Genomic DNA, 8,193 nt, shown 5'->3' with positions numbered 1-8,193 from the left:
ATGATTAAAAAAACAAAAACAACCCTAGCAGCTCACTGTTCAAGGCTTGGCTTCTTAACATATGAACACAAAAGAGCTGCTAGATCAGGCCAGTGGTCCACCTAGTTCAGCATCCCGTTCCCACAAAGGCCAAACAGATGCCTGTCAGAAGTCCACAAGCAGGACCTGAGTGTAACAGCACTCTCTCCTTCTATGATTTCCAGAAACTGGTATTCAGAGGCAGACTGCCTCCGAGAGAGGACAGCTCTTGCTTCTAAACTCTCTCTCCCTTCACTCATTTCAGCTCCTCATCCCACACCAAAGGCTGCCAAGGGACAGCAAGCAAGACTACAAGAGCAGACACTTTTACTGATAATCTGGGAAAGGGGCAAACATAGAGGGAGGGGGAAGAGCTACCCCCCTCCAGTTCACCCCTCTTCCAGGCTTCCTAATTTGCAAGAAAAGTGAAGTGCTTTGCTCCATCAAAATGAAATTACTTGTTAGGTTAGTCCTCTTGCACTCAATGGAATCATGCTGGCTTCCACTAATGCAGCAATTTAGTTGCATATAGCCCAATATATTTTAAAGATCTGCAAGTGCTTCTAATTTAAGCCGTTAGATAAAAACTTTGTCACTCAGCTTCTGTATAGCAGGCAGCACACCACTGGCACTACCGTATTTTTCGCCCTATAGGACGCACTTTCCCCCCTCCAAAAATGAAGGGGAAATCTGGGTGCGTCCTATGGGGCGAATGCAGGCTGTCGCTGAAGCTTGGAGAGCGAGAGGGGTCGGTGCGCACCGACCCCTCTCGCTCTCCAGGCTTCAGGAAGACATCCGCAGCCTAGGCAGCCCTGCGGGAGTTCCCGCAGGGCTGTCTAGTCTGCGGATACTAGCCTGCTTCCCGGAGCACCAGGCACGCTGAAAGCAGAGCTCCCGGCGCTTCGGGAACACATACGCAGCCCAGGCAGCCCTGCGGGAGGTCTGAAGCAGAGCGCCCCTCATGCCAGGCAGACATCGGCCAGCCCCACAAGCTTGGGGGACAGCAGGGAGGTGCAGCACCGCCATCCCGCTGTTCCTCGACCTGGTTCGGTTTCCCCAACCTGCTTTTGGGGGGGAAATAAAGGGAATTCCCCCCCCTTTATTCCCCCCCCCAAAAAAACTAGGTGCGCCCTATGGGACGGAGCGTCCTATGGGACGAAAAATACGGTAAATAGATGCTTAATAATAAACTTTGCCACTGCTGTGCAAGTATGCACAGCATCCTCTATTGTAATGCCATATTTTCAGTAGATATTATGCTGCTATCTTCAATATATTTTCAGGGCCTTTCATTATTTAATTAGGTGCAAATGATTTCAGATGCTAAAGCAGAGCAGAGTATTTGTGTTTCAAAGGCAAGCGCTTGTCAGAAGAGGGCAGCAAACACCAGCACACTGCGGAATGAAGTCTGGGCATCCCCCCAGAGTTTTTTGTTCACCCCCTGCCTGCAATGAAAACCTTTAAGGCAAGAGGGGGGAATCTTGGCCTGTGAAGTGCAGCCTTTGGGCTCCCACTGTTTTAAGATGGTTTCCGACATTTTGCAAAACCCACGGCGAAAGGTGTTAGCCGACACTTGCAATGTGCAAAGAAATAAGGACGAAATATTTTTACCAGATATGGTAGACTTGTTAGGTGGATTTAATTCCCATCCTCTGGAAATGTTAGACAGATTCTTCTGGCCAGAAAGCAGCCTCCACTCTTTCCTAAACTTGGCTGTGTACATGAAATAGGAGGCTGTGGTGTCCTACCTGCTCAATGTCAAAGGGTCTTGTGTACATCCCTCATTATTAAACTCCCTCTTGCCTCAGGATTCTTTCCTCCTCTGCTGCAGTGGGAATAGAACGGGATTCACTTCCTTCTCTCCCTTAACCCATCTCAGCTCTCTGTCTCCAGGAGTCTGAAAATCCAGCGCACGAAGCACAGTGCTAAGGAATAAAAATTCTCACTCCTCACCAGCTGAAACTGTGCTAGTTCTGATTTCATCTTTGCTCCTTTTATTCCAGTTTCTCTTTGCCTGTAGAGAGAATACGAGAGCCGAGGTGGAACGCTGCCTGCTGAGGTGGCCATTTCCTTTCTTGATTTCAGTTCCTCAGGAGTCTAGCTGCTGTTTTAGCCCATCCTGAGCGCAGACAGGAGTTCTTAGTCCCTGAAACAATCCGTGCTTCGGGTCTCTCGCCCGTTATTCTTTCCCCTTCCTCTCCATCGGTCTTGGTTTGTTATTCCTCTTATTTATCCAATTTGTGTAACCATCTCTGCTCTAAACATTGTATGAATGTTTTTAGAGGGTTAGGATGTAATAAAAATTCAGTTCTAGTTTTATGCAGAGTGCTTGGGAATTTCTCCCACATTCATAGTTTCAATATATTGGACAGAGTTCCTTAACTAAAGGGGACCAAAGGGGCATAGCGCATTTATTCTGTTCTGTTTCTGAACTCTCTCTCTGTGTGTTTTATAATGGAATTGTGCTTATCTCTTAAGCACACAGTATTAAGCATACTGTGAACACGTGTAGCCTTGCATCCTACCTTTTCTCCTTTGATGAAACTCTTTCGAAAGAGGGAGGGGGGTCATTATTTGTAATTGTAGTTTTACCAAGTTGTGTGTTTAAACTTGATTTGATCATTATTATTTTGCAAATCACACTTTTGGCCTTCCCTTCTTCAGTCTGCCTCATATTATAAATACTGAGCGGAGACTCTCCTGTGACGTGTAAACAAACATATCCTTCTAGCAATGTCTTCTCAAACTTTTTAATTTTATCAAAATTGCTTTATTTGTCCGAAGCAGGAATCTCCAAACAAAACTTGGCATGCCTCTCCCCCATGGAATTTCATGAGCTTTATTGAATCGCTTTTTGCTTCTTTCAAACTTTCCTAAAAGTTTAACCTAAGAAGGAACCTCACTGCTTGTGTTGAATTTTTGCTTTTGGCAAAATTCTGTGGCTACCCTTTTTTTTCTCTTGCAAAGTGCTTTTTCGTTATTGATAATTGTTATAAAAACAACTCTTTCAAGATAAAACTGATTTGGAAGGAATTTGATATGTTATTTACTGAGAATGTGTGGCATAGTTAGGGGAGAGGGTTTTTATTTTATTTTTAAACCCCTCTTCTGTCACAGAACTTTTCTTTCTTTTTAGCAGGGGTTAGTGGAAAGAAAGAGAAAGGTCCTTGTTTTTCCTAATAAACTGTAATAAAACAGGGGAACCACAAAGCATCTTTCCCCACTTTTTGCCATACTGAGCAGATACATGTAAACAAGCCTCCAGGAAAAAAAAACGACAAAAGAAATACCTCAATCTCTAGTTACTATAAATGGATGACTTTTGCCATAGTTGTCTAATATAAGGCACACCGGTTTAGATAACTGTTGAAGGATAGAGCAGCAGCAAGAAAACAGCTCTTCCTCATTTGCAAGCATTAATGGGCACAAATCATTAATATTTAAAGGTGCCCATTGTCCAGGCACCATTTTCGTTTTTTTAAAAAAATAAATAAGCTAGGCTGATTGGCAAAAAGCAGGTCAGATGGCAACCCTAATTGGAGTGGAGGATATGAATCGTGCCTATAGACTCAATTCACCCCATTGCCTTTGTTTTATGCCTAGCAAGTTCCCGTTTCGTTCCAGCAGATTTGCAACCTGAACACTCCCCCGTGCTTGACAAAAGAGGGGGCCCAATTAATTTGCACCGAAATCTGCAGAGAACTACCAAACGTATTAATTCCATTTTCAACACAGTGGGCGATAGCCACTGTTAGTTGTATTCGGGGGAGACCCATTGAAACCATGGGTATTAACGATGGGGCTGTTCTGAATATAACTTACTGTGGATATCACCCATCTTTCCCGCCCCAGCATTAAGAGATGTATGGGAATGTGAAATCAACATTTTTCCATTCTGTGGAAGAAAAGCATGTTGTGTTTTGCTGAGCCATGGATTTACAGAGACCCATCTCCACTGCAAGAACGTGGTTTGGACGTGCTTCTCACACAGCCCTTGTTTTTAAAGCTTTGCCATTCCTTTGCTGGCGTCGCAAAGCCACATCCATTTCTATCTGCCTGTAATCTCCAAATCTAGGCATTCTAGATTCCTGCAGGAGTTAACTAAATACAGGATATTCTGCACAAGGAGGAATATCTTGGGGTTGTGCTTTTGTGTATTTCAGCAAATGTCAAGGATCTGTTTACTGAATGAAATGCGTATCTTTGGACAAATCTCTGCACACTACCGTGTAGAAAGCATTTGAAACTGTGGTGGAAATGCTATGCAAGTGAAACTCTTGTAGACCTGGATATGGAAGTACCCAATCAGTTTTTATTTATGTTTTTAATCCAACACTTTCCCCATATTAATTTTTATCTATGAACCGCTCCATAAAACCCAATCTTACACTGATTCAGCGGTCCAACATAAGCATGTCTAAATGAACTATATTAAAATTTTATTTATTCACCTCATTTTGTTTATGACCCACTTTCCATAAAACATACCAAAGGGATTAGCAATTTTTTTATTAAAGAAAAAACACCATTAAAATATCAACAATAAAAAACATACATTAAAACAATTTCTATTTCCTTTTTCAAAGCATAAATCTATATATTATTATTTCTTCATTTTTAAAATAATTATTAGGTCTTGTACAGATTATATCTAAATTCTCTCCTGGAGCTGGGAAAACTTGCATTTCTTCAGTTTTTGTAGTACTTCTGCTACAAACAAATCTGTCTTCCAGGGCAAATTGTGGGTGGGTGTATGTTGGAGTTTTGTTTGTTTTCCTTTTATAAATAATTATTTTACTTTTATGAATATAGGCATTACACATGCCATACAAATGCTAAGTGATTATACACAAATTAGTAAGAATATCATATTATCACCGTTTGTTTTCAGTGCTCAAAGAGGCAACCAGTGAAACGTTACTGAATTGTACACTGTTGCACCATTTGAGACATCAGTGCTTACCTTCCATCTCCTGCATGCTCTACACATGCTTTTTAAAAGATGCTTTATCCTTATACCTTATTTACTACAGGGAAAGAAGTGCAAGGAAGGAGACCCACTCAGCTCAAGCAGCTCTCTGTGCTAAGAGGAAAGAAGCTGCCCTTGCAAATCATCTGAATAATACAAAGTTCTTCAAAGCAGAGATGGAGTATTGCTAAGGTGCAGAGAGCAAGCTGGAGACTAAAGCTAAATCTACACAGCACGTAGTCTACAAGCCAAGTGTTGATCCCCAGGGAACTACCAGTGACACTGGAGCCACAGGGTCTCACAGCAATAAATTGCACACAATAAGAAGGGAAAAAAGAGTGCAATCATAGCCGATAGTCAGAGGCCACCAGGACATTCAGCAGTAACAGACAAGTGCTGCAATAACCAAGTCAGCCCAGGGCAAGGCAAAACAGCCCATTTCCTCCTACTAAATCCACAGCAAATATCTGCATCTCTTTGGTTTTCCAAGCAGAAGGAAAATTATAGGGGGAAATGTGGTATTTGTCGTTTTTAACTTCTATAAATAGGTTTACAAGGATGGAGCTCACCGTTACTTGCAAATTAGAGGGGCTGGAAAGGCCTTTTACAATATATAGTTGGAAGGAGGGGCAGTGGGGAGAAATTTGATTAAGTTTGCTTTTAAATAGAAACTGAATTTTCTGAAACAATCTGTGAATTTGAAACCAAGCCATTCTTTGAAATTTCCACTTCACTGAATTTTGCAGCACTGAATTATCCAGCCAAGCAATGTGATCAGAAATGCATATACTAAAGCATGCATTAAAATGCATTTATTGACTAAAACAACATACCAAAAATGCATTAGATAAGGAAAATTGCTTGGAGGAAAAATGTATATAAGGCAAAGTAGCAAACAAAACTATGTTTAGTAAGAGAAAGTCACACTAAAATACTGATGTTTCATGAGGATTTTAAAAAATCATATATTGCTGCAGAAATGTGGAGAGCTGAATTTAAGAGTGGAAAAATAAAAAACTGAAAACTGAAATTGACAACGCTCCATCCATGCTTGCAGTTCACTGAAATTGACCATATCCGTCTACCTAAGGTTGGGAAAGGCTGTTGTAGGGCATGGTCTGCATATGTACTGTGGGTACAGAACTAAGATTTTTTATTTTTAAGGGTGGGGGAATGGGGAAATGGCTATTATTCTTTGTCCCATTGACCCTGAATGCATCCTGCTATTTGTTTGGTACCAAGTCTGATTCTAATCCAGTTATATCTGCATAGTGTCTCCTGCTTTCTATTTTAGGACTGATTTTGGGGCAATAGCATCAAGCCTTGCTTTCGTCTATTCCCTAAGTTTGTTCAACATCCAGCCCAATGAGTGAAAATAGATTCTTCAGTTTCACTCCACTGAATGCGCTCCAGTCAGCTAGTGATGGTAGCAGGGTCAGACCAACAACAGAACAAATTCAAAACATTTATTTAACTCTAAGCAGAGACATGATGAAAAGATACAGATTTGGCAATAGCTGAAATATCAGAATAAAAAGAATATATGAATGAAATATAAGAAGCCAATGTATAAATGGGAAACGATATTCGATTAGCAAATACATATAATTAACCAAACAGCTACCAATAGAGCATGCATATTACGAAACATCTTCCTAGAAGTTTCACCAGTCCAAACTAGTTAAAAGCTTAGTAAATCTCCAGGCTTGTATTTGTTTAACCTAAAGATTAAAGAGGGAGAAATCATAGCTTCCAGTGCAAGTGGTGATCAAGGAACTGACCTCTGTGGACTTGGGAGGAAAGTTGAGAAAGCTGAAACCAGGATCCAGTGTATAGGATCCAGAATGGTCCGAACAGAAAATATGTTTGGGGGTGGGGATAGAAGGGTAAAGTCTGAGCACCACAAGGGAATAAACAGAAGGCAACATCAAAAAAAAAAAAAAAAAGATTTTAGGGAGAATAGAGCCCTATAAAAACTCCATCTCTTCCAAACTGTGCATGAGCTAAATATCCAGACCCCAAAAGGCTGGCTTGGGCTAAACAGCCAAGAACAGCTTCGAAAACGTGCTCCAAACAAGAAATCCTTCTGTCAGGGAGAAAGGAAAGAAAAACCAAGCTGGGCTCCAAAGGCCCCAAAATAAACAAAACTCCATTAGCAAAACTTGGAGCCAAGCATAAATAAAAATAAGCAAAGAAATATGAAGGAGGAAGATATGGCACCGAATGCAGACACTTTTTGATCTTGCTCCCCTTCCAGAAGTTTGTCTTTTGGTTTGCCCTCCCCCCCCCCCACATTTTCTCTATAAAATCCAGTTCTGCATTGGCAAATGATGTCTGGAGTGCACACCAGCAAGAACGTGCATCTTATTTTTACTTAATATTCCCCAGCTTTATCGGAGTGCAAGGAATTTCCAAAAGGTCACCTAGAGCTGCTAGCAAGTATCTTCTGTGCCTTGGGACATGATCTCAACTCTGCCTTTCTGCTCTTATGTCTCAGCATGGCGTCCAGGCAGACAGACAACCCTGCCCTTAAAATATTCAGGCCATCTTAAATCATTAGTGTTTTCTTGACCAAAGTTTGCTTCCACTCCATATTGTTCGAGATGATCCCCTTTCCCCATGCGTGTAGAGTTGCCCCCCAAACTGGGCTGAATAAGAATGAAGAGTTTGGGAGAACTCAAAAGCTTACTCGCAGCACTGTGATATTCTGAGTTTGTCCCAATGGAAGTATTTCCATCTTGTGGCTTTGGGATTGCATCCCCCAGGAGGCTCTGCAAAACTGAAAGCCTGCTTCTGTATTCAGCCCATCCACCAGATTGGCAGGCATTTTATTACCAATAATAACTGGTCCACCACCTTCCCATCGAACAAACTCCTCATTTTAGGCTCAGCTCTGCCAGGTTTGGGTTGGGGCCAAATTGAGAAACCAATTTCACCTCCTCTGCAGCAAATTGCACAAGTTTGACGCACGGTTCTGATTTTCCACCACACTGGGGTCTGGCTAAATAATGAATGGCAGCGTTCACAGAACTATTTCTACCACAAAGCTATTCTATCACATGTCAGAAATGTGTATTATATATGCACAAAGTGAAATGTACATTCTTTTTCAAGATGAGAGGTGCTTTCAATATTTGCAAAAAAAATAAAATAAAAAATTTAAAGCGTGCTTTTTGATTCTCCACCACCGAAGCCAATGGAATGGT

The sequence above is a fragment of the Podarcis liolepis genome, assembly GCF_965112155.1.
Source record: "Podarcis liolepis genome assembly, chromosome: 4".
NCBI lineage: Eukaryota > Metazoa > Chordata > Lepidosauria > Squamata > Lacertidae > Podarcis > Podarcis liolepis.
The sequence above is the reverse complement of the archived record's forward strand: the minus strand, read 5'-3'. Positions refer to the sequence as shown.